Source organism: Scyliorhinus torazame, chromosome 9, assembly GCF_047496885.1.
Source record: "Scyliorhinus torazame isolate Kashiwa2021f chromosome 9, sScyTor2.1, whole genome shotgun sequence".
NCBI lineage: Eukaryota > Metazoa > Chordata > Chondrichthyes > Carcharhiniformes > Scyliorhinidae > Scyliorhinus > Scyliorhinus torazame.
Genome location: NC_092715.1, coordinates 61,651,359 through 61,678,564, shown reverse-complemented (window position 1 = coordinate 61,678,564; position 27,206 = coordinate 61,651,359). Strand labels below are relative to the sequence as shown.

Below are 27,206 nucleotides of genomic sequence, written 5' to 3'. Positions count from 1 at the left end.
GTGACAATAAATCAATCAATCAATCAATTAAAGGTAACTACAAAGACATGAGGGAGGAGCTGGCCAGAGTTGTTTGGAAGGGGAGCCTAGCAGGGAAGACAGTGGAACAGCAATTGCAGGAGTTTTTGGGAGTTATTCGAGAGGCACAATAGAAATTCATCCCAAGGAGGAGGAAACATGCTAAGGGGAGGACAAGGCATCCATGGCTGATGAGGGAAGTTAAGGACAGCATAAAAGCAAAAGAAAAAGCATACAAGGTGGCGAGGATTAGTGGGAAGCCTTTAAAAGCAAGGAGAGAACAATTAAAAAAGCAATAAGGGGGAGAAGATGAATTATGAGTATAAGCTATCTAGTAACATAAAAGAAGATAGCAAGAGTTTTTTTCAATATATAAAGAGAAAGAGAGCGAAGCAAGAGTAGACATTGGACGGGGTCTTCCGGTGGCAACCATGGAGTGAGTGGTCGCACATTTGGTGGCTCCCGCTCATGGTGGACTTTTTGGACCTTTTCCCCGGCTAACGGCGGAGCTGAGTGATGGTATAAGGTGCAGGAGGGGTAGAAGATGAGAGTATCCCACCGGTTTATGGATTCGTGGACCAGAAGTGGTTGAAAAAGGAGGGAACAATGATTGAAAGCTGGTGTGGAGCCTGCGACACAGGGTAAGATGGTAGAGGGTCAGGGTCCGAGCCTGCCTGCCCAATGGCCGATGGATCAGTTGGTGAGCTTCCTCCATGGGAAGTTTGTCCAGCAGAAGAAGGAGAACTTGGAGCACTGGCCAGGATAGTGGATCCCATAAAGGTGGGGATCGACCACCTGGAGATGAGGTTAGAGGCCCAGGGCCAGGTGATCCGGAAGGTGGAGGGGGTGGTGGGGGAGCACAAGGTGGAGATTGCCTCGATGGCTGCGGAGAAGGGGTTGATGAGAGATCAACAGAGGAGTCTGCAGGAAAAGGTTGAGGACCTGGAGAATACATCGCGCAGGCAGAACTTGAGGATTGTGGGCAGCGAGGGAGTGGACACCAGTGCATATGTGGCATGGATGTTCAAGAAGCTGCTGGGTGAAGGAGTGTTTGCTCGGCCCTTGGAGGTGGATCTTGCGCCCAGGGTGCTTATGAGGAAGCCGCAGGGGAACAAGCCACCGAGGGCGATGGTGGTGCGTTGCACCGGTTCCTGGATAAGGAGCGGATTTTGAGGTGGGCCAGGCAGACGAGGCGCTGTACATTGGAAGGCAGCGATCTGCGTGTCTATCAGGACCTGGGTGCGGAGCTGGCCAAAAGTAGGGCGAGATTCATAAAGGTGAAATCGGCCCTCTTTAAGAACCGCATGAAATTTGGCATGTTATACCCAGCGCACCTGTGGGTATCGTATGAAGTCTGGGAACTTTACTTTGGGGTCGCCCGAGAAGGGGATGGAATTTATTAGAGACAATGGACTGACATGAGAATGAGGACATTGAACTTTGGAGGGGTTGTTCCTATCTTGTATTTTGGTTTTCTTCTGGTATGTGTGAACCACTTTTGCACTGTATTTGGGGCCGTAGCTCTGTTTTGTGTTTGTTTGTTTTTGATGGGGGATGGTGGGTTGCTTTTTTTCCTTGTGTTTGTTGGTGAGTGTAAAGTTTGCACTGGGAGGATAGTTGAGCGGGAGGGGGGGGGGGGGAAACAGTGGGGGTAGGATGCTAGGAGCCTTGGGTGGGGGCTACCAGGTTAGCTGGGCAGGCTAGCTCACGGAAGTACAGTGGGGGATGAGCAGGTGGTAAGTGTGTTGATAGGGGTTGGGATTACTTTTTGTTCTGGGGTGGGGGGGGGTAGAATTATGCTGACAGGGGTGGGACTGGTGAAGGGTGACATGGTGAGGGTTGATGATGGTGGGCGCCCAAGGGCAGGACTGAGGAGGTGTGGGACGCGGGCTTGAACTGGCCCAGGAAGGGCTATGGTTGATCGGCAGGGGGAGGGGGAGGGGGAGGGAGTGGGGTGCGCCCCCCCCCCCCCCCTCCCGGACCAGGCTTATCACATGGAATGTGAGAGGGTTGAATGGGCCAGTCATGAGGGCCCATGTGTTCGCACATCTGAAAAGCTTGAAGGCGGATGTGGCAATGATACAGGAGACACACCGGAGGGTGGTGGATCAGACTAGGCTGAGGAAGGGTCGGTAGGACAGGTTTTCCATTCGGGGCTCGATTCCAAAACAAGGGGAGTGGCGATTCTGATTATTAAGCGGGTGGCATTCGAAGTGGGAAGTCTAGTGGCGGACTTGGGGGGGGGGGGGGCAGATATGTCATGGTGAGCGGGAACTTGGAGGGGATGCCAGTGGTGCTAGTGAACATTTATGCACCAAACTGGGATGAAGTAGAGTTTATGAGGCGATATTGGGGAAGATTCCGGATCTGGACTCGCATCGGCTGATTATGGCTATGGATCCAAGGCTGGACAAGTCGAGTTCGAGAAACTGGAGGGAGTCAGCGGCTGCGAAGGAACTAAAGGGCTTTATGGAACAGACGCGGAGGTTTGGGTGGCCGAGAATGAAGGAGTATTCATTTGTTTCCCATGTACACAAAGTGTACTCCCAGATTTACTTTTTCATTATGATAGGACATTGTTGGCGAGGGTGGTGGATGTTGATTACTCGTGGATAGTAGTGTCGGATCATGCCCTGCACTGGGTGGACTTACGGGTGAGTAAGGAGAGGGGAATGGTGCCCACACTGGTTATTAGCTGTAGGACTATTAGCGAGGAGGAAGTGTGTGTGTGGATGATGGAGGCCATTTGGAGATATGTGGAGATAAATGATACGGGGGGAGGTTTCGGCAGCTACGGTATGGATGGCGTTGAAAGCAGTGGTGAGAGGGTAGATTATCTCGATACAGGCATATAGGGAGAAGGTAGAGCGGGTGGAGATGAATAGATTAGTGAGGGAGATCCACCAGGTAGACAGGAGGTAAAGGCCCCGGAGATGGGGTTGTTGAAGGAGCGGCAGAAGCTGCAATTGGAGTTTGGGTTGCTTTCTACAGGGAAGGCAGTGGGGCAGTTGAGAGGGGCGGTGTATGAATATGGGGAGAAGGCTAGCAGGATTCTAGCACACCAGCTAAGCTAACGGGAGACGGCGAGGGAGATTGGGAAAGTGAAGGATAGAGGGAGGAATACGATCTTGGACCCAGTGGGGGTGAACGGAGAGTTTAGGATGCCGGTCGGGATTGGAGAGATTATGGGGATCCTAGGGGAATTCGGCCGGTTTTCAGGGTACAAATTGAATATGGGCAAAAGCGAGGGGCACGATTCTCCACTCCCGCGCCGGTTGGGAGAATCGCCTGGGCCGCCAAAATTTCCGGGGAAGCCGGTCCGACGCCCTCCTGCGATTCTCCCAAGCGGCGGGTACGGCCCGGTCGTGTTTCGCGGGCCGCAGGCCGGAGAATCGCCGGAGACACCGAAAATGGCGATTCTCCGGCACGATGGGCCGAGCGGCCAGGCAAAAACGGCGGGTTCCCCCCGGCGCCGTCCACACCTGGTCGCTGCCGTCGGGAACAGCGCGCGAACGCTGGGGGGGCAGCCTGCGGGGGGGCGAGGGGGGGGGATCCTGCACCGGGGGGTACCTCAAATGTGGCATGGCCCGCGATCGGTGCCCACCAATCGTCGGGCCGTCCTCTCTGAAGGAGGACCTCCTTCCTTCCGCGGCCCCGCAAGATCCGTCCCCCATCTTCTTGCGGGGCGGACTTAGAGAGGACGGCAACCACGCATGCGGGGGAGGGATCGGTGTGGGAGCAGGTGGAGGCGGCCTCATGTAGGGGCATAAGTTTAAGGGCACTGGTAATGGCACCTCTGCCGTTCTCGCCGGCTCGGTACTCCATAAGCCCGGTGGTAGTGGTGGCTTTGGGGGGGTGGGGACAGTGGCGGAGGCACATGGGAGTGGAGGGGGTGTCGGTATGGCCACCAAATTTGTGGCAACCACCAGTTTGTACCAGGGGGGCTGGATGGGGGATTTCAGAGGTGGCAGCGAGCTGGGATTGAGCGGTTAGGGAACCTGTTTATTGACAACAGCTTTCCGTGCTTGCAGGACTTGGAGGAGGAATTTGAGCTGCCTGGATCGAATGGGTTCCGATACCTCAGGCGAAGGACTTTGACAGAGGCAGGTTTCGACCTTTACACATCTACCACCCCAGGGGATACAGGACAAGGTGGTGTCGAAAACGGGAGTGGGGGAGGGAAAGGTCTCAGAAATTTATAAAGACTTCATGGAATGGGAGGGAACCCCGATAGGCAAGGTAAAGCCATAATGGGAGGAAGAGTTTGGCAGGGAATTAGAGGCGGGATTGTGGGAGGATGCCCTGAGTAGAGTTACTGCATCCTCGTCGTGTGTCAGGCTTAGCCTGATACAATTCAAGGTGGTCCACAGGGCGCATATGACTGTGGCCCAAATGAGCAGGTTCTTTGAAGGGCTGGAGGATAGGTGTGGGCGGTGTGGGGGAGGGCCTGCAAATCATGTCCATATGTTTTGGGCATTGCTGAAGTTTAGGGAATTCTAAGTATTGAAGGTGCGGATGGTTCCGAGTCCAGAGGTGCCGATTTCTGGTGTGTCGGAAGACCCGGGAGTGAGAGAGGCTGATGTGTTGGCCTTTGCCTCCCCGGTAGCCCGGCGACGGATCTTATTGGCGCGGAGGGACCCAAAACCCTACAAATCGGGGGTATGAGTTAGTGACATGGTCGGGTTTCTCAGGCTTGAGAAGATAAAGTTCGCCCTGAGAGGATCGATGCTAGGGTTCGCCCGGACAGCCTCTGAGGAAAATTAAGATGTCAGCAGATACAAAAGGGTTAAGGGAAAGAGGGAGGCAGGGGGGAAGCGGGCAATAGTTAGTGAGAAAGGGGGACTGGGGAACTGTAAGTCACATTGGCTGGATTTGGATGTTGGTTTGGGGGGTGTTATTTACTTTGTTGTTAATCCTCTTGAAAATTGTTGTTAAAAATTATATATGCCTTAATAAAATATTTTCCAAAAAAAAGAATAGACATTGGACCTCTGAAAATGAGGTTGGAGAAGTAATAATAGGAAACAAAGAAATGGCAGAGGAACTGAATAATTACTTTGCATCAGTCTTCATGGTGGAAGACACCAGTGGAAAACCAAAATTTCAGGACAATCAGGGGCAGAGGTGAGTGTAGTGACCATCACTAAGGAGAAGGTTTTGGGGAAACTGAAAGATTTGAAGGTGGATAAGTCACCTGGACCAGATGGACTACACCCCAGGGTTCTAAAGGAGATAGTAGAGGCATTGGTGTGGTGATCCTCAGGAATCACTGGAGGCAGGGAGGGTTCTAGAGGACAGGAGAATGGCTAATGTAACACCTCTGTTTAAGAAGGGAGGGAGGTAGAAGACGGAAAATTATAGGCTGGTTAGCCTGACTTCAGTCATTGACAATATTTTAGAGTCCATTATTAAAGATGAGATTGCGGAGTACTTGGAAGTGCTTGATAAAATAGGGCTGAGTCAACACTGTTTCGTCAAGGGGAGGTCATGTCTGACAATCTGTTAGAGTTCTTTGAGGAGGTAACAAGGAAATTAGACAAAGGAGATCCAGTGGATGTGATCTATTTAGATTTCCGGAAGGCCTTTGATAAGGTGTCAAATAGGAGGCTATTAAATAAGTCCATGGTGTTAAGGGTAAGATACTGGCATGGATAGAGGATTGGCTGACTGGCAGAAGGCAGAAGATGGGGATAAAGGGGTCTTTTTCAGGATGGTAGCCACATTAACGGTGTGTATGAGGGGTAATTATTGGGACCACAACTTTTCACAATATATTTTTTTTAAATAAGTTTAGAGTAAACGTAGGCAGCAATTTCCCACAAATCCCCCCTAAACCTCCCACCCCCTCACTTTGAACATGTCTCTCCTCGTAACTGACCCTTCAACTAAGGGGAATAGCTGCTCCCTATCCACCCTGTCCATGCCGCTCATAATCTTGTACACCTTTCAATCAGGTCACCCCTCAGTCTTCTCTGCTCCTGAGAAAACAACACAAGCCTATCCAACCTCTCTTCATAAAATGTTCCATCCCAAGCAACATCCTGGTGAATCTTCTCTGCACCCCCTCCAGTGTAATTACATCCTTCCCATAATGTGGCGACCAGAATACAAGAGCACAATGTAATTGTGAGGCTGTATAAGGCTCTGGCGGTCCCCACATGGAGTGTCGTGAGCACTTTGGGCCCCATTCTAAGGAAGGATGTGCTGGAACTGGAAAGGGTCGAGAGGAGGTTCACAATATGAGGGGCGGTTGGGAATTCTGGGTCTGTACTCGTTGGGGTTTAGAAGGTTGAGGGGGGGGGATCTTACTGAAACTTACAGGATACTGAGAGGCCTCGATAGAGTGGACGTGGAGAGGATGTTTCCACTAGTAGGAAAAACTAGAACCTGAGGCCACAGTCTCAGACTGAAGGGATGATCCGATAAAACAGAGATGAGGAGGAATTTCTTCAATCAGAGGGTGGTGGGTCTGTGGAACTCATTGCCTCAGAAGGCTGTGTGGGCCAAGACAATGAGTGCCTTTAAGACAGAGATAGATAGGTTCTAGATTAATAAGGGGATCCGGGGTTATGGGGAGAAGGCAGGAGAATGGGGATGAGAATCAGCCATGATTGAATGGCAGAGCAGACTCGATGGGTTGAATGACTTAATTCTGCTCCTATGTCTTATGGTCTAAACAAAACAGAGCGTCAGTGAGCAGGTTATTGCAAAACAAGTGCTCTTGATGGTGCTACTGATGACCCCTTCCATCACTTTACCGATGATCAAGAGTTGACTGAAGTGGCAGTAATTGACCAAGTTAGATGTGTCCTGTCTTTTGAGTACAGGACATATCTGGACAATTTTCCACATTGCTGGTAGATGCCAGTGTTGTAGCTGTACCAAACCTGCTTGTCTAGGGGAGCGGCAAATTCTGGAGCACAATTCTTCAGTACTATCGCAGTAATATTGTCAGGGCCCATAGCCTTGCAATGCTCAGTGCCTTCAGCCATTACTTGATATCACATGGAGTGAATCGAACTGGCTGGGGACCTCCAGAGATGGATCAATCACTCGGCCTCCTCCAAATAACTCTGAAGTTGTGGCTCACCTGGAGTTATCCCTTCAGTCCCACTTTCACCTCACTCTTTAAAAACTCATGAAAAATAAGGGGCTGGTTTCTCCATTTCAGGGACTATGGCCCCACGCCGTCGTAAAAAGTGTGGCCTTTCACGCCAGAAAAACTGGCATCAAAAGACCCCATATTCACAGCCCTGCAGGGGGCTAGCAGGGACACGTTGTGAATCTCGCAGCTTTAGCTGAAGATACCGGCCCCCCTACCTCCGGGTCAGAGTCCACGCGTGCGCATGGCGGCGGCCCCAGAGGCCGCGCTCAGAGGCCGCGCCGTGCTCCATGGCAGACTCAGACCCCGATCAAAAATACCCCAATCCCGTATGAGGCACGCCCCTGCCCTCCGATCGGCCCGTCCCCAGCCATGGTGGCCGCAGACTGAGTCTGCAGCCTCCACACGAGTATCCCGAACGGCAGGACCACATTAGATCCACGCCGTCTGGACTTCGGCCATCGGGGGTGGAGATTAGTGGGGCGGGCTGCTGGCAATGGCCGCAGGTGGGTGATACGCGGCGCGGGGTACTTCCCGGGTACGCCGCTTTTCGGGGCCCAGAGAATCGAGGGACTGGCGCAGGTCCCAATTCCATGCGCGAAACTGGGTTTTCCGCTCCGGCGCCAGACGCGATTTCGGCATTGGGGTGCGGAGAATCCAGCCCAGGGAATCTCAACCTTTTCCCATTCTCACAAACAAGATAGCAAAGTGTCCCCATTCCTTCTTTATCTATTCTTTCACTTGTAGGGTTATCAAAGCTCTTGCTGCTCCTCTTCATGTTGACCACCAGTTTCAACATCCCTCCTGAACCTACATCTTCTACAATTCTTAACATTTTTTGTTATTCCCCATAGTTATCACCGGCCTCATTTTGAAAAATCTAATTTTTGCTCTTACCTCTACATACATAATCTCAAAAATCTGAATTAGTTCACATTGAAGTCTAGTTTTTCCAAAAGAAAATGAAACCAAATTTGGTCCAATTTAAATTGGCGATACTCAGAATCCTCTTTGATGCCTCATTAACTTCCAAAAGGCAGCTATACTGTAAAGACCCAGAGGGCAGGCAAATTTCCAGAACCCTTTGCAGATAAAAGTGTTTCTTGATTTCATTCCTATATGGCCCAGTTCTAATTTTAAGTTAAAAGCCAATTGCTGCGGATGCTGGAATCTGAAACAAAAACAGAAACACCCGATGCCTGTGCCTATCTATTTACATCGTGTATTTATGTATGTCCTATGTTTGTTTTCATGCATGGGACGATCGTCTGGACTGTAAGCAGAACAATACTTTTCACTGTACCTCAGTACATGTGACACTAAATCAAATTCAATTCAAATACTGCACAATCTCAGCAGGCCTGACAGCATCTGTGGAGAGAGAAGGGCACTAACGTTTCAAGTCTGGATGATTCTCTGCAAAGTTTTAAGATTTCAGCTCCAAAATTCTATTTAAATAAAGAGTCAGCATGGTATTGGAATACTCCACTACCCACTACATCTTTCTTAATCAGCTTGCCCTACATTTATTTGATTCCTTTCATTCATTAGAAGAATGAGAGGGGATCTCATAGAAACATATAAAGTCCTGATGGGAAGAATGTTCCCGATGTTGGGGACGTCCAGAACTAGGGGGTCACAGCCTAAGAATAAGGGATAAGCCATTCAGGACTGAGATGAGGAAGAACTTCTTCTCTCAGAGTTGTGAACTTGTGGAATTCTCCACCACAGAAAGCTGTTGGGGCCAGTATGTTCGATATATCCAAGAGGGAGTTGGACGTGGCCCTTGCTGCTAAAGGGGTCAAGGAATATGGCGAGAAAGTGGGAGTGGGATACTGAATTTGCATGATCTGCATGATGCAGGCTCGAAGGGCCAAATGGCCTGCTCCTGCACCGATTTTCTATGTTTAATTCATGCTAATTATTTTACAGTTCTATGCACACTGAATTGCTCTCCAACTGCAAACTATAATATGTAAACCCTTCTGAATATATTTGTGTTCTTCCTCATTTTTCCTGCCTGTTTCATTATCTGCGAAACGGAATTTTGCTTACTATACTTTCATCTTAGATGTTCAATTTTATAAACAATGCAAATGGAATAATTGCGTGCACTTTCTATAAATCATGCCTCAGGGATTATGTGTGCACATGTGTCCATTTCTCTATTTCAGTGCACCTGATTTTTTTCAAATGTAATACTTCTAAGACTATAAGCAGAATTTTGTGTAACCCCTTCCCACTGACTCTCAGAAACCCACTGCCATTTCAGACTCAAGTGAGCTCTTATTGGCAGTGGGCATGCCTTCTGACCATCTTTGGAAGGAGGTGCCACCTTGGACAGCTGTCCGACAATCAGAATAAAGGATTCCCTAGGAAACAGTGATCATACAATGGTAGAAGTTAGCATTCAGTTTGAGAGTGAGAAACTTGGTTCAGAAACAACTGTGCTAAATTTAAATAAAGGTAATTACAAAGGAATGAGGGCAGGGTTGGCTGGAGTGGATGAGAATGGAGTTCAGTAAAAAAGACTGTTGATCAGCAATGGCATACGTTTATGAAAATAGTTCATGACTCACAACAAAGATATATCCCAGTGAGGAAGAAGGAATCTAGGAAGGGGATAAATCAACTATGGTTAACCCAGGAAGTTAAGGATAGTATTAAACTGAAAGGAAAAAACATACAAATGTGGCAAAGATTAGTGGTAAGCCTGAGGATTGGGAAACTTTTAAAAAACAACAAAAGATGACCTAAAAATAATAAAGAGGGAGAAGTTAAACTATGAGAGTAAGCTAGCAAGTAATATAAAAGTGGACGATAAGAGCTTCTTTAAATAAATAAAAAGGAAGTGAGGCCAAAGTGAACATAAGCCCCTTAGAGAATGAGACTGAGGAAATAATAATTAGGAACTAGGGAATGGCACAGGACTTAAATAAATACTTTGGGTCAGTCTTCAAGAAGACACTAATAACATTCCAAAAATACTAAATAATCAAGGGGCAAAAGGGGAGGAGGAAATAAATGCAATATGTCTCACTACAGAAAAGGTATTAGGAAAACTGTGGAAGTAACTAAAGAGATAGTGGATGCACTGGTTGTAATCTTCCTAGAATCTTTAAATTCTGGAAAAGTCGCAGAGGATTGGAAAACTGCCATCGTAACACCCTTTATCAAAAAGTGAGGGAGACAAAAAACAGGTTACTATAGGCCAGTTAGCTTAACATCTGCCATTTGAAAAATGGTAAGAGTCCATCATATAGGATGTAATAGAGTATTTAGAAATACAAAATATAATCAAGCAGAGTCAGCATGGCTTCATGAAGGAAAATCATGCCTGACAAATTTATGAGAATTCTTTAAGGTGATAATGAACATGATAGATAAAGTAAATGTAATATACTTGGATTTCCAAAAAGTGTTTGATTAGGTACTGCACAATAGACATTAGAGTCCATTGAGTTGGTGGTAGTATATTAACATGGATAGGGGATTAGCTTACAGATAGAGGACAGAGTGTTGTGATAAGAGGGGCATTTTCAGGAAGGCAACCTGTAACTATTTGAGTGCCACAGGGATCAGTGTTGGGGTCACAATTATTTACAATATATATTACTGACTTGAGGGAAGTGATTGCCAATTTTGCAGATGACATAAAAATAGGTGGAAGGTAAGTGGTGAGGATGACACAAAGAGTCTACAGAAGAATGTAGACAGGTTAAGTGAGTGGGAAAAAACTTGGCAGATGGAATATAATGTAGGAAAATATGAAGTTATGCACTTTGGTAGGAAGAATAAAGGAACTGGATATTATTTAAAAACTGCAGAAAGCTGCAGCACAGAAGGATTTGAGGGGCCTTGTGCATAAATCGCAGAAAGCTGGTATACAAGTTCAGGAGGTAATAAGATAGGCAAATGGAATGTTGGCCTTTATTTCAAAGGGAAATAAAAATAAAATTAGGGAAGTCTTGATAAAACTATACAAGGCAACTAGTTAGACAACACCTGGAATACTGTGAACAGTTTTGGTCCGTTTGCCTAAGGAAAGATAAATTTTTAAAAATAAAATAAATAATCCTTATTGTCACAAGTAGGCTTACATTAACACTGCAATGAAGTTACTGTGAAAAGCCACTAGTCGCCACATTCCGGCGCCTGTTCGGGTACACAGAGGGAGAATTCAGAATGTCCAAATTACCTAACAAGCATGTCTTTCGGGGCTTTGTGGGAGGAAAACGGAGCACCCGGAGAAAACCCACACAGACACAGGGAGAATTTGCAGACCCAACACAGTGACCCAAACCGAGAATCGAACCTGGGGCACTGGCGCTGTGAAGCAACAGTGCTAACCACTGTGCTATCGTGATGTACTGACATTGGAGACAGTCCAGAGAAAGTTCACGAGATTGACCCCGGGTATGGAGGAATTTTCTTATGAGGACAGGCTAAGTAGGTTGGGCCTGTACTCATTGGAGTTCAGAAGAATGAAAGGCAACCTTATTGAGACATATATGACTCTCAGGAATCTATGGTCTCTCCAACCTGTCCAGGCATAGCGCTACAGTGGCCAAAAGAAGTAATGTCGCGCTCTTCCTGGAGCTAAGTCCTGCGACCTTTCTTAAGGTAAGGCTCAGGGGTCCCAAGGCCGGGAGAGTGCGGGATGACCTGGGGGGGCCGGGAGGCGATTGCAACATCAGGGGGTAGACCGGTTGAAGGGAGCAGAGCAAACGCCCCAAACCTTCAGATAGAGGCTTCACCCCCGCCCCCCCCCCCCAATAATTCCCACCCAAGATGGAGAATTGTTTATTTTTTGTTTTCCCACCCTGCTCTGTCCTGCGTCCGCTAGCCTAAATATTGAGACTAGTTGGGAAATTGCCCTGAAGCACCCTTAAAATGGCCACTTAAGGGTTAAATAGAAGACAAGGCGGGGTTCCTGCCTGAAACCCTGCTCGCCCCACCATCAAATTACATTCCAGCCAGGGCGGGCGGGAATCCCATCCATGTATTCTTACACTCAACCCTCCCCCACCCCACCTCAGAACCTGGCTCAGGGGTGCGTAAAATTCTGCCCTATGTGTAGGAGAGAAAATCCAACAATTAAACAAATGGAAACTGGACCAAATCAAATCAAATTGCCAGAAAAAAGAATGAAATTCTTCTCAGTAATTAAAATCTCTAGAGCGGCACAATAGTGCAGTGGTTAGTTAGCACTGCTGCCTCACAGCGCTGAGGACCCAGGTTTGATCCCGGCCCCGGGTCACTGTCTGTGTAGAGTTTGCACATTCTCCCCGTGTTTGAATGGGTCTCACCCCCTCAACCCAAAGATGTGCAGAGTAGGTGGATTGGCCACACTAAATTGTCCCTTAATTGGAAAAAAATAATTGGCAAATCTCAATTTATTTTTAAAAAGTAATTGAAATTTCAAGCTGTGTCAATGTTTGCATCATTGAAAAGACATTAAGAATGACCTATTTAACAAAAAAGTATTTCACAATAACAAATAATCTTTCCCATAAAATGGTCAGTGACGTCTTAAAAAGATGTTTAACAGCTTGAAACTCTTGCTGCCTTTTGTTTCCAAAATAGGTGCCAATAATTCAGATTAGGCCAGCCATGGCTGCCCCACTTATCCTAACCAATTGTTTCGAGCATGCTCTATTCCAGAAACTTCAATTTTTCTTTTTGAAACTAAGTTGTGCTACATCTGTTTTCGCAGTTGTTCTGTTTTTAAGATTAGAGCAAGAATTATGTCGACCGTTCAGTACAATTTGGATGACAAACTAAAGCTTTGTTAACAACCAAGGAAATGGCTCTCCGTGGCTCAGAAGTGGGGCGCATGGTGCCGAAACATATTGGTCTATGTTTAGAGAGGGCTTCACGTCTGTTTCCCGTAAGCCCGCTCGCTGATTAAAGAGTCATCTACATTGCCTATATACCTTTGTAGAAAACGAAGATAGTTCTACAAAATTGTGCAGCTAATCATCACAGCACATTTTCTTTCCTGAACTTCAACCTCAGTGTTAAGTTTCAAAGTGACTTGGAAGTGCAACGCACAATCCTTAAAAGGGAGGGATTTCCCTTTCCAGATGCAAACTCCCACTCCACTTGCCAGATCTGGCACATGTGCAGGTCCGTACCGTAAAAAGCAAAATGCAAGTTCACAGCAGACAGCACATCCTAACCCAGCACTTCAATATTTCTCTAGAGATGGTAAAAATCCAGAAATTGGATTAAATCGATGCAGCAAGTGCAAATTCACTGTGTCTCTCTCTACATGCTAACCTGAATCAGAACCCAATCTCAACGGAAACACAATTACTGTTCTTTGGTATTGGTTTTAGCCATTTATGTGCATGATTCTTTTGGCATGCCACTGCATGGCAATAAATTGAAAAGAAAACTTCCTTCCGATTCGCCCCCGAAAGTGAGGAAGTCTCCCCTTCCTAGGGGGCTAGGTTGGCGCTGGAGTGGTCCCCGCAGCTCCAGACGGCGTGGAATGGCCCACGTGAGTGCGTGCGTGCGTGCAACAGCCGGCGTATTTCCGTGCTTGCGCAGGGGCTCCCTTCTCCGCGCCGGCCCCCGGGCAATATGGTGAAGCCCTACAGGGGCCCGGCGTGGAGTAAAGTAGGCCCTCGCGGAACCAGCCCGCCCGCCAATCGGTAGCGCCCGATCGCGGGCCAGACCACCGTGAGGGCCCCCCCCCCCCGGGGTTGGATCCTCCCGCCTCCCCCTCCAGTACGGCTCCCGCACACTCACCTTCCAGGTCCCGCTGTGTGGGACCTGAGTAATCCACGCCGGCGGGACTTGGCCAAACTCGTCGGCCACTCGGGGCCCGGAGAATCGGCAGGGGGGGGGACGCTGTCAACGGCCCCCGACCAGCATGGCGGCGATCCCGCGGGTGTCCGAAAATCGGCGCCGGAGAATGGGCAAACCGGCGTCGGGGCACGAGAATTCTCCGACCCGGCACCGGGTCAGTGAATCCTGTCTAATGTCCTCAGGAGAAAAGTCCTGCCATCTTATGTTGTGGCATTCTTACCACGGCAATTTAAATAATTTTACCAGACTGATTCTGTCTGCTCGCCATGGGAGATTGATCCCACACCTTGGGTAACTCAGGAACCTGCACATTAAATTGTGACTAGCTATCTGCTTTAATATGCAGATTTGCTAAAAGTGATCCCGCCCACAATCGGCAGGATTTACATCACAACATCTTGTGAGATCGCGTAGATCCCGCGAGACGTTGCGAGCTGGGTATACCCCGGGAGCATAGCCTCCCGGCTACTATCGGCCACGCTGCACTGCAGCGAGCTGCTTTTCGGGCACAGTATGGCCATTAAATTGTGTCCAAAATATATTAGTTAGTCAATTATCCAATTTTTGTTTGTGGGACCTTGTTGCGCACAGAATTGCTATCATATTCATCTACAAAAGAAACTGCCTTTCAATGTTGTTCATTATTGTCTATGAAATACTTTGGGACATATATGAGAAATATGATAAAATGTTATGTAACCGCAAGTTATTTCTTCTGATGGAAATATCAATGACCTTTGTAACACTGTTGTACTAACGGCCATATTAGATATGTTTCTGTTTATGCTCTAGGAGCCCTTAAGTCACGGAGATTCAGCGGGTAGATTTCCCTTCCTGGAGTCATGGCTAGCACAATGGAAGATGGTTGTGGTTGTTGATCAATCATCTCAGTCCAGGAGGGTAGTGCCCTCGGCCCAACCAGCTTCAGCTACTTCATCAATGATCTTCCCTCCATCTATAAGTCAGAAGTGGGGATGTTCTCTGGTGACTACACAATGTTCTATTCCATTCAAAACTCCTCAGATAACAAAGCAATCTGTGCCCCCATGCAGCAAGATCTGGACAACATTCAGGCTTGGGCTGATTCGTTAGCAAGTAATATTTGCGCCACACAAGTGACAGGCAATGGGCATTTGGAACTAAAGACAATTTAAACATCTCCCCATGACAGGCAAGGACATTACCATTGCTGAATCCCCCACCATTCACAGCCTGGGATTACCACTGATCAGAAATTTAGCTGGACCAACCACGTAAATACTGTGGCAATAGGTATAGGTCAGCAAATGACTCATAGCTCGACTCCCCAAAGCCTTTGCACCACTTACAAGGCGCAAATCAAGAGTGTTGGGGAATACTCTCCACTTGCTCGGATGAGGGAAGCTTGAACAACATTCAAGATTCTCACTATGCTGCACAAGGCAGCCCACTGGATGAGCACCACATCCTGTCACTGGTGCACCGTGACTTCCGTGTGCACCATATAAAAGATGCACTGCAGCAATTTGCCAAGGCTTCTTCTGCAGTCCCTTCCAAACCTGTGAATTTTACTGCCTAGAAGGACAGGGACAATTGGGACATGGGAACTCAACCTGCTGCAAGTTCGCTTCCAAGTCTTACATATTCTGACTTGGAAATTTATGATAGTTCCTTCGTCACCACTAGATCAAAATGCTGGACATGGCTCACATCACCATGTGAGCACTTAAGGGGCTGGTTTAGCACACTGGGCTAAATCGCTGGCTTTTAAAGCAGACTAAAGCAGGCCAGCAGCACGGTTCAATTCCCGTACCGGCCTCCCCAAACAGGCGCCGGAATGTGGCGACTAGGGGCTTTTCACAGTAACTTCATTGAAGCCTACTTGTAACAATAAGCAATTTTAATTTCATTAACCGCACAGACTGCAGGGATTCAAGGTGCCGCTCACCAACACTTTTCCAAAGGCAATTAGGGAGGGTCTGATCCTGCCAGCGACACCCAGATCCCATTTAAAAGTAAATAAAAGGTAATTGAAGTGAGACTATATTATGGAACAACTGCCTCATACACTTACCAGCTAACTGAGATCTGGGGTTATTTCCACTTACTGGATAGATGTCCGTTTGGTGTCCAAATTTTAAAATGGGCAGTAATCTTGAAAAAGTAAGCTCGGAAGCTTCATTTCAGTTAGAGGCAAGATGCTAAAAGATATGACTACAGGGTGGCAGGCTGGCAGTGTCAAGGTGCCTGGGTGGCATTTTGCCCACACCGGTTTACAATCCCAGGGGTGACCTGCCTGTATGAGGCGGGGTGTGGGAACGCTCGAGGACCCCCCCTTATGGGCGAGTTGGGGAATTGGGTGGGGGCCCGGGAGACGTGTCAGCGGGTCCAGAGATCCGGGCGCCATTTAAAAATGTTTGTCAGAGCTCCTCACTGCAGCAAACGACACTTAGTGTGGCCTCAGGGAGCGTTCCTGCCTGGACCCAAAAACACAAGAGTGTCATTAGACAGAGGGGTCATTCTTGGCACTACAATCACCGGGAACAATCCCCTAACCCCGCCCAGAACGAACTCTGGTTTTTTTTGGTTAGATCACGCCGGTAGTAATATTGGGGGGGGGGGGGGGGGTGGGGGGGGGGGGGGGGGGCCTTGGGGAGTTTCTCCCCAGTCCAGCCCACACTTAAATTTTTTTTCAACAGTGAGGACCTGAACCCGCCAGAGAGAACGGCTTCTCAGAGATCGGGGCGCCATTTTGAAAGTGTCCCAATTGCTAAGTGAGCTTGAGGGGCCCCCTCCCTCCCACGGACAATGGCAGCCCCCGCACACATGGTCATTAACTCCTGTGAGGACACCCCCTTATGGAATTGCTGAGGCCGCCCCCCCCCCCCCCCAACCTTTCAGGCCCCACCCCTCTTTCAGGTCCCCCTTTTCAGGACCTCACTCTTCATCCTACCCCCCCAACCTTTATGAGGCCCCTTATACCTGTCCTTCAACCCCCGCCCTTCATACTACCCCCCCACCCCCCCCCCCCCCGCCATCTCCTTTTCATTGGCATGGCCTCCTTCAGACCCTGATCCTTGGCAATGCAACCCTGCCAGTGTCCCTGTCAGTCTGTCAGTGCCACCTGGGCACCCTGACAATGTCACAGTGGCAGTGCCAAGGTGCAGGCCAGCAGTGCCAATGTGCCCTGGTGCCAGTGGAAGTGACAGGGCGCTATCCTGTCCTGTCCCTGACTACCAAGCGATCTCCAATGGTCTAATAGACCACCCAGGTGCCATTACGCCTGGTCCACATTTAATTGAACCAGTACTAAAGGGCACCCTGGTGCGGTCTTCCAGGCAAGGCCATTAGGTCCGGGGCACCCGAGAATCCGGTGCATGCATATTTAAATGAGCCGAATGGTTCATTTAAATATGCTGATCTGGATCTCGCTCAGTGAGGGCGAAATCCAAATCACGACATCTTGCCGTCAGATTGAGGTGTCTCGAAGATTCAACAACCTTGCCCTGACACCAAGTCGAGCGCGACGAGCCTGCTAAATCGTGCCCACAGATTAAGCTATTTTGAAAGGTCATTATCCAGTTTTTAGAATTTTGGAAATAGCCATGAGGATATCTACATATATTTTAAATAAGCACACATGGTGACGTCTTAGTCCCTTCACAATGGCCCTTCAGAAATAGTTACCCAGAAGTTTGAAGCAGTTTTGATTCTTCTAATTTTTTCTGGATAACTATTTATGTGAGTCAGTAATCATCCAAAACTTTCAATTTAAATCCCATTTCCATTTAGTTTCCAGTCCAGGCCAATGAGGTACCCCCAAGTTACAGTGACCAATGTCATCTGTTGACATAGTCAGTTCTCCAGCAGATTCAAATTGTCTCACATTCATTTCTCCTTTCAAATTGCTATGCATATTCCTTTTGCGGTCAATGCTATTTCATATTTTATTCAACTCTTATGTTGATGGGTAGACAGCTTTTCAATAAATACCTTAGTTCATTTACACCAGTGTTTGCCAATGGTAATGAATTGCAGACGTTGAGGCTGCAGGGATTTAGTAATGTTACTTGCCTCTACTTGGAACTCAACTTCATCTTGTACCAATCAGTTACACAGATGTCTTTGCTATTAGCCCATTTTGAAACACAGGCAACAACCCTTATAGATGAAGCAGGACTGTGTACTAGTGGCAATGCCTTACTTAGGTGACAAAGGCCAGAATAATTCTGCCTGCAACATTCCAGAGCTGTGGAGCATCAAATGAACAGCTGGTGCTGCAATATCCAGCTGGATCACAATACACACCAACGTGGTAAAGTCATTGCCAGTCAGCTATGAATCAGCTACTATTACTCCACCCCTTTTCATTATCCCCTCACTGCTGTCCCCTCCATTTTCCTGAAGAGAATGCTACACAAAGTACAGATTCATAGAAGGCATTGATCTTCCTGTGATGCCTAAATGATGAGTATACACCTGACCACCTCTTCGACCACAGGGGCAATGACACCCGACTCCAAGCTGCGTTCAAAACAGAATATTTTCAAACCACACATTGTTAATTTGTAAATTATTTTCAGGTTATGGCATGCCCGTCTGTGCACCTTTCATCAGACTCTGATGAAGGGTATGCTCCTGAACAATCGTCATTCTCGTTCCTGATTACAGATACTGGCTGATACTGTCTCAGGACATTGCCAACATTGTCCCATATTTTCAGATTTTCCTTTTCTCATTCAAATGTCTACATACTTATACTTTCAATGAGAGTCTCTGCGAAGACACCAAGAGCATAAACGCCATATTCACTCTTAATTGCTATACATTCTATATTGCTACCTCAGTCAAGGCCAATTAACTGAACACAGGGTAGAAATGAAATCTTGCACTTTCCTCAGGATATGCCACACCATGTGCGGTTAACTAGTGGACAAAGAGGGAACCAGGGACCGCAGGGTGGCACAGTGGTCAGCACTGCTGCCTCACAGCGCCAGGGACCTGGGTTCGACTCTGGCCGTGGGTGACTCTTTGTGTGAGGTTTGTAAATTTCCCCCGTGTCAGCATGGTTTTCCTCCGGGTGCTCCGGTTTCCTCCCACAAAGATGTGCAGGTTAGGTGGATTGGCCATGCTAAATTGCTCTTCAGTGTCCAAAGATGTGCAGCCGATGATCAATGCGCGGGGTTATCGGGATAGGACAAGGGAGTGGGTCTAGGTGGAGTGCTCTTTCGGAGGGCCAGTGCAGACTCGATGGGCTGAATGGCCTCCTTCTGCATTGTGGGGATTTTATGGATCTTGCACAATCAATGAACGTGTCCCCAGTGCAGAGTGTCTGCAAAGGGACATAGATAGGTTAAGTGAGTGGGCAATAATTTGGAATATAATGTGGGAAAATGTGAACAGCCGTTTGACAGGAAGAATAGAAATGCAGTTCATTATTTAAACAGAGAGATATTGCAGAACTCAGAGATACAGAGAGACCTGGGTGGCCTTGGACATGAATCATAAAACATTGGTGCGTAGGTACAGAAAGTAGTTAGGAATGCAATGTTGGCATTTATTGCTAGGGGAATAGAATATAAAGGTAGGCATGTTTTACCATAGTTAGTGAGACCACATATGTATAGTTTTCGACTCCTTATTTAAGAAAGGATAGACACACATGAGAAGTAGATCAGAGAAGGTTCACTTGACTGCTGCCTGGGATGGCGGTGGTAATCTTATGAGGAAAGTTTGGACAGGTTGGACCTCTACATATTGGAGCTTGGAAGAATGAGAGGTGATCTTATTGATATTTAGAAGACCCTGAGGGGACTTGACAGGGTGGATGCTGAAAGGATGTTTCCCCTTGTGTTAGAGACTCAAACTAGGGGCACAGATTAAAAATTAGGGACCTTGTTTTAAGGTGGAAGTGAGAAGATTTTTTTTCTTTCAGATGGTCGTGAGTCTTGGGAACTCACTTCCCTGGAGGGCAGTGGAGACAGGGTTGTTGAATATTTTTAAGGTAGAGCTAGGTAGATTATTGACTAACAAGGAAGTCAAAGGTTATCGAGGATAGGCGGAATGTGGAGCTGAAGTCACAGTCAGATCAGCCATGATCCTACTGAATAGCGCAATAGGCTCGAGGAGCTGAATGGCCTACTCTGCTCCGAATTTATATGTCCAAATGTATGTTTGTTCTTTTTATTTCATCTTTTGAAATTCAGAGTTTTGTTCAGAATTAGCAAAATATGGTTTTAAAATATAAAAATGTAACATTCAAGCTGGCTTGGGAAAATGAGATGGTCTTGGTGAAGCTTCACCCTGGAGGGTTCAAAAGTTTCATTTTCCTTTCAAAAAAGTGATCTTAATTCTCTTGCACTTCTGCCTCATCCTCCAACAGGTCTGTGAAAATGTAAAATATATATTTAAATGTTTAAACGCAGCCTCAAATCAAGCTGATTTGGGGAAAACATTCGAACTAATAATTAGGGAATTGGGAAAACTGAACAATGGAAACAAGGAAAGGCTTTTCCCTCAATAACTGAAGGGTAACATTGTCATTCTGAATCTGAAGATTTGAAAACTGACTGTGTAACCCAATTTGGAACGGGCTTTTCTTAATGCTACACACAGTATTAATTCCTTATGGCAATGTTATTCACTTATGGCTAGGCTGCCTTCTAGTGATCCGTGATGACTTTCATGTCAGAGGGTTAAGGGCCTGGGCACAATTACTAACCCTAACCCTAATGTCAGTGGTCAAAAATTAACCTGCAGTCAATTACCAGAGAAATCGACATTCAGCAACTACATGTTGGAGAACTTTGATCTCCCGCTTCCTTATCTCTTGAGAAGTTTCTGCAGTTGGCTGTAGTTTCTCCCCCCTTTGATCTTCTTCCTGCACTGCTTATAATCAAACTGACCCCTTCAAAGTGGCATTGTAATCTTCAAGACCTCGCAGGAATCGACACATCACGCCTGATAAAACCAAATTTTCTAACGGAGTGGGCGCCGGAATAGCAAACTCCACATCCAACTCTTATCTATCAGCCCCAGAAGCAGCATCCTGGATCAGCCCCAGAAGCAGCATCCTGGATCAGCCCCCTGCTTCAGCAACGCTCCCTTTCCCCAAAACAAGGTGCCCCACACCAAGCCACTCATTCTTCAACTGGGCTCAGGGGAATGAGCAGATGTCAGTTCCAGCTTCCCTCCACCCCCCCCCCCCCCCCCCCCCAACTCGCATTAATTCTCTGCTTTAATCGGTCCAGGGTTTGATCAGGGCAATAGAAAAAGAACAGATTGAGGCAGACTAATCAATGAATGTGTCCCCAGTGCAGAGCTGCAGACCCCCTCCTTTCCCACCACTGGAGGTCCGGGGAAAGCTGAAGGGTCTCTGTGCCCAGACTCAGCCGCTTTTATTGTACCGTCCTCCGCTTGGTGTTCCGGACACAGGAGCCCAGCAGCCCTCCCCTTGAAACTTTCCACACAAGGGCTGTGTCAAGTTAAAAGCTGTAAGGATCCCCGAGAGTTGCACCATTCATTGACTGGATACAATTGGAGCGGCGAGGCGGCTGCTTCCCACCCCCCCCCCCCGGTCTGACCTTGTGCACTCACCCCCTTATCCTTTCACTGCAGATTCTCAGATACAATCGGTGAGGTTTGCCCCTACATTTGCTGGAACAGCAGTCCCCCCGCCGTGACTCCTCAGGAAGCGTTGACTATAAACAGTCTCCCACCGCGTTTCTGCTTTTTAACTTTCGCCCCAGCCTGCAGCCTCCTTGCCGGTTGGTTACCGGTGGGTTTGGTGTAGCTCCCAGCCTCCGCTTGCGATTTCAGCAGCGGGATTGTAACAATCTGACTGCTGCCGCCGAGCATTTACAATATCCTCACACTGTACACACACACTCCCCACTCTGACACCCATAACTCTTCACTTTCCCACACTCGGATCTCACTATCGCTGCAATAAATCTTCCCCTGCCTCTGCCTTTGTGTCTGCTCCAACCCTGAACTCAAAAAAACTCACCAACTTTCAGGGTGCAGATAGGTCCTTTGCTCGGTTACTCTAGGTCGATGCTCTCTGTGTGCAGCTGGTTCTTGTTTTAAAAAGAAGCTAAGCGCTTGAATGAGCAGAGGGCAGCCCTCTCTCCTCTCCCTCTCTCCCAAACACATGCACACTGGATAGGAATCTACTGATGTCACAGCTCCGCCTCTCCTCCCCTCCCCCGCCTCCTGGGACACAGGGAGTTCCCAGCGAGGCTGACCTCCCTCTATCTGAGCTGGTACTCGACACGGTATAACAAGCGTCACCTCCAAGAAGTGGCAGAAGCTCGGAAGCAGTCACACACACTACTCCCACCCCACCCCGCGCCAATGCACCTTATTTAAGCGTGCAATGCTTTAAATGCACCGATCTTACAGGAAAACAGTGCGGCAGAAATGCAAAACATTGAAGGCAAATAAATGCTCCAGTGTCTGGTCTCAACTCATTGATTGCATCTTCAGAGCAGACATGCACATTTAGGTTATGCATTTTCACTGTGTACTTAAATCCAGCCAAAAGTTTGCAGATAAAACTCTGATCAATTTTTGTGTGCTACGTCTTGGTGTGGGGCAGAGGACAGGACAGTAAAGACTGAGTGGGTTGGCGTGGGGTAGCGGACAGGACAGTAAAGACTGAGTGGGTTGGTGTGGGGTAGTGGACAGGACACTAAAGGCTGAGTGGCTTGGTGTGGGGCAGTGGACAGGACAGTAAAGACTGAGTGGGTGGGTGTGGGGTAGTGGACGGAACAGTAAAGACTGAGTGGGTGGGTGTGGGGCAATGGACAGGACAGTAAAGACTGGGTGGCTTGGTGTGGGGCAGTGGACAGGACAGTAAAGACTGAGTGGGTTGGCGTGGGGCAGTGGACAGGGCAGTAAAGACTGAGTGGGTTGGCGTGGGGCAGTGGACAGGGCAGTAAAGACTGAGTGGGTTGGCGTGGGGTAGCGGACAGGACAGTAAAGACTGAGTGGGTTGGTGTGGGGCAGTGGACAGGACAGTAAAGACTGAGTGGCTTGGTGTGGGGTAGTGGGCAGGACAGTAAAGACTGAGTGGGTGGGTGTGGGGCAGTGAACAGGACAGTAAAGACTGGGTGGCTTGGTGTGGGGCAGTGGACAGGACAGTAAAGACTGAGTGGGTGGGTGTGGGGCAGTGAACAGGACAGTAATGACTGAGTGGGTGGGTGTGGGGTAGTGGGCAGGACAGTAAAGACTGAGTGGGTGGGTGTGGGGCAGTGAACAGGACAGTAAAGACTGGGTGGCTTGGTGTGGGGTAGTGGGCAGGACAGTAAAGACTGGGTGGCTTGGTGTGGGGCAGTGGACAGGGCAGTAAAGACTGAGTGGGTTGGCGTGGGGTAGCGGACAGGACAGTAAAGACTGAGTGGGTTGGTGTGGGGTAGTGGACAGGACACTAAAGGCTGAGTGGCTTGGTGTGGGGCAGTGGACAGGACAGTAAAGACTGAGTGGGTGGGTGTGGGGTAGTGGACGGAACAGTAAAGACTGAGTGGGTGGGTGTGGGGCAATGGACAGGACAGTAAAGACTGGGTGGCTTGGTGTGGGGCAGTGGACAGGACAGTAAAGACTGAGTGGGTTGGCGTGGGGCAGTGGACAGGGCAGTAAAGACTGAGTGGGTTGGCGTGGGGCAGTGGACAGGGCAGTAAAGACTGAGTGGGTTGGCGTGGGGTAGCGGACAGGACAGTAAAGACTGAGTGGGTTGGTGTGGGGCAGTGGACAGGACAGTAAAGACTGAGTGGCTTGGTGTGGGGTAGTGGGCAGGACAGTAAAGACTGAGTGGGTGGGTGTGGGGCAGTGAACAGGACAGTAAAGACTGGGTGGCTTGGTGTGGGGCAGTGGACAGGACAGTAAAGACTGAGTGGGTGGGTGTGGGGCAGTGAACAGGACAGTAATGACTGAGTGGGTGGGTGTGGGGTAGTGGGCAGGACAGTAAAGACTGAGTGGGTGGGTGTGGGGCAGTGAACAGGACAGTAAAGACTGGGTGGCTTGGTGTGGGGTAGTGGGCAGGACAGTAAAGACTGAGTGGCTTGGTGTGGGGTAGTGGGCAGGACAGTAAAGACTGAGTGGGTGGGTGTGGGGCAGTGAACAGGACAGTAAAGACTGGGTGGCTTGGTGTGGGGTAGTGGGCAGGACAGTAAAGACTGAGTGGGTGGGTGTGGGGCAATGGACAGGACAGTAAAGACTGGGTGGCTTGGTGTGGGGCAGTGGGCAGGACAGTAAAGACCGAGTGGGTGGGTGTGGGGCAATGGACAGGACGGTAAAGGCTGAGTGGGTGGGTGTGGGGCAGTGGGCAGGACAGTAAAGACTGAGTGGGTGGGTGTGGGGCAATGGACAGGACAGTAAAGACTGGGTGGCTTGGTGTGGGGCAGTGGGCAGGACAGTAAAGACTGAGTGGCTTGGTGTGGGGTAGTGGGCAGGACAGTAAAGACTGAGTGGGTGGGTGTGGGGCAGTGAACAGGACAGTAAAGACTGGGTGGCTTGGTGTGGGGTAGTGGGCAGGACAGTAAAGACTGAGTGGGTGGGTGTGGGGCAATGGACAGGACAGTAAAGACTGGGTGGCTTGGTGTGGGGCAGTGGGCAGGACAGTAAAGACCGAGTGGGTGGGTGTGGGGCAATGGACAGGACGGTAAAGGCTGAGTGGGTGGGTGTGGGGCAGTGGGCAGGACAGTAAAGACTGAGTGGGTGGGTGTGGGGCAATGGACAGGACAGTAAAGACTGGGTGGCTTGGTGTGCGGCAGTGGACAGGACAGTAAAGACTGAGTGGCTTGGTGTGGGGTAGTGGACAGGACAGTAAAGACTGAGTGGCTTGGTGTGGGGTAGTGGGCAGGACAGTAAAGACTGGGTGGCTTGGTGTGGGGTAGTGGGCAGGACAGTAAAGACTGAGTGGGTGGGTGTGGGGCAGTGAACAGGACAGTAAAGACTGGGTGGCTTGGTGTGGGGCAGTGGGCAGGACAGTAAAGACCGAGTGGGTGGGTGTGGGGCAATGGACAGGACGGTAAAGGCTGAGTGGGTGGGTGTGGGGCAGTGGGCAGGACAGTAAAGACTGAGTGGCTTGGTGTGGGGCAGTGGGCAGGACAGTAAAGACCGAGTGGGTGGGTGTGGGGCAATGGACAGGACGGTAAAGGCTGAGTGGGTGGGTGTGGGGCAGTGGGCAGGACAGTAAAGACTGAGTGGGTGGGTGTGGGGCAATGGACAGGACAGTAAAGACTGGGTGGCTTGGTGTGGGGCAGTGGGCAGGACAGTAAAGACCGAGTGGGTGGGTGTGGGGCAATGGACAGGACAGTAAAGACTGAGTGGGTTGGTGTGGGGTAGTGGACAGGACAGTAAAGACTGAGTGGGTTGGTGTGGGGCAGTGGGCAGGACAGTAAAGACTGAGTGGGTTGGTGTGGGGTAGTGGACAGGACAGTAAAGACTGAGTGGGTTGGTGTGGGGTAGTGGACAGGACAGTAAAGACTGAGTGGGTTGGTGTGGGGCAGTGGGCAGGACAGTAAATACTGAGTGGCTTGGTGTGGGGCAGTGGACAGGACAGTAAATGTTGAGTGGGTGGGTGTGGGGCAGTGGGCAGGACAGTAAAGGCTGAGTGGGTTGGTGTGGGGCAGTGGACAGGACAGTAAAGACCGAGTGGGTGGGTGTGGGTTAGTGGACAGGACAGTAAAGACTGAGTGGGTGGGTGTGGGGTAGTGGACAGGACAGTAAAGACTGAGTGGGTGGGTGTGGGGTAGTGGACAGGACAGTAAAGACTGAGTGGGTGGGTGTGGGGTAGTGGACAGGACAGTAAAGACTGAGTGGCTTGGTGTGGGGTAGTGGACAGGACAGTAAAGACTGAGTGGCTTGGTGTGGGGTAGTGGGCAGGACAGTAAAGACTGAGTGGGTGGGTGTGGGGTGGTGGACGGGACAGTAAAGACTGAGTGGGTGGGTGTGGGGTAGTGGACAGGACAGTAAAGACTGAGTGGGTGGGTGTGGGGTGGTGGACGGGACAGTAAAGACTGAGTGGGTGGGTGTGGGGTAGTGGACAGGACAGTAAAGACTGAGTGGGTGGGTGTGGGGTGGTGGACGGGACAGTAAAGACTGAGTGGGTGGGTGTGGGGTAGTGGACAGGACAGTAAAGACTGAGTGGCTTGGTGTGGGGTAGTGGACAGGACAGTAAAGGCTGAGTGGCTTGGTGTGGGGTAGTGGACAGGACAGTAAAGGCTGAGTGGCTTGGTGTGGGGTAGTGGACAGGACAGTAAAGACTGAGTGGGTGGGTGTGGGGTAGTGGACAGGACAGTAAAGGCTGAGTGGGTTGGTGTGGGCTAGTGGACAGGACAGTAAAGACTTAGTGGGTGGGTGTGGGGCATTGGACAGGACAGTAAAGACTGAGTGGGTGGGTGTGGGGTAGTGGACAGGACAGTAAAGACTGAGTGGGTTGGTGTGGGGTAGTGGACAGGACAGTAAAGACTGAGTGGATGGGTGTGGGGTAGTGGACAGGACAGTAAAGACTGAGTGGGTTGGTGTGGGGTAGTGGACAGGACAGTAAAGACTGAGTGGGTTGGTGTGGGGTAGTGGACAGGACAGTAAAGACTGAGTGGGTTGGTGTGGGGTAGTGGACAGGACAGTAAAGACTGAGTGGGTTGGTGTGGGGCAGTGGACAGGACAGTAAAGACTAAGTGGGTTGGTGTGGGGTAGTGGACAGGACAGTAAGACTGGATGGCTTGGTGTGGGGCAGTGGACAGGACGGTAAAGGCTGAGTGGGTTTGTGTGGGGTAGTGGTAGGACAGTAAAGGCTGAGTGGGTTGGTGTGGGGTAGTGGACAGGACAGTAAAGACTGAGTGGGTGGGTGTGGGGTAGTGGACAGGACAGTAAAGACTGAGTGGGTGGGTGTGGGGTAGTGGACAGGACAGTAAAGACTGAGTGGGTGGGTGTGGGGTAGTGGACAGGACAGTAAAGACTGAGTGGGTGGGTGTGGGGTAGTGGACAGGACAGTAAAGACTGAGTGGGTGGGTGTGGCGTAGTGGACAGGACAGTAAAGACTGAGTGGGTGGGTGTGGGGTAGTGGACAGGACAGTAAAGACTGAGTGGGTGGGTGTGGGGTAGTGGACAGGACAGTAAAGACTGAGTGGGTTGGTGTGGGGTAGTGGACAGGACAGTAAAGACTGAGTGGGTGGGTGTGGGGTAGTGGACAGGACAGTAAAGACTGAGTGGGTGGGTGTGGGGTAATGGACAGGACAGTAAAGACTGAGTGGGTGGGTGTGGGGCAGTGGACGGGACAGTAAAAACT

The 27,206-nt window shown here is 49.4% G+C and overlaps 1 protein-coding gene across 5 annotated transcripts in view; it reads right to left on the bottom strand.

Annotated features, from left to right (window-relative positions):
- The window catches only part of lhfpl2b (LHFPL tetraspan subfamily member 2b), a 272,180-nt gene extending 250,063 nt beyond the window's left edge, over positions 1–22,117 (bottom strand). For all 5 annotated transcript variants that reach the window (XM_072516001.1, XM_072515999.1, XM_072515998.1 and 2 more), the window contains exon 1: positions 21,924–22,117. The gene's annotated coding sequence lies outside the window, so the exon portion shown is untranslated. The remainder of the gene's footprint in view (positions 1–21,923) is intronic.
- Positions 22,118–27,206: the final 5,089 nt, after the last annotated feature.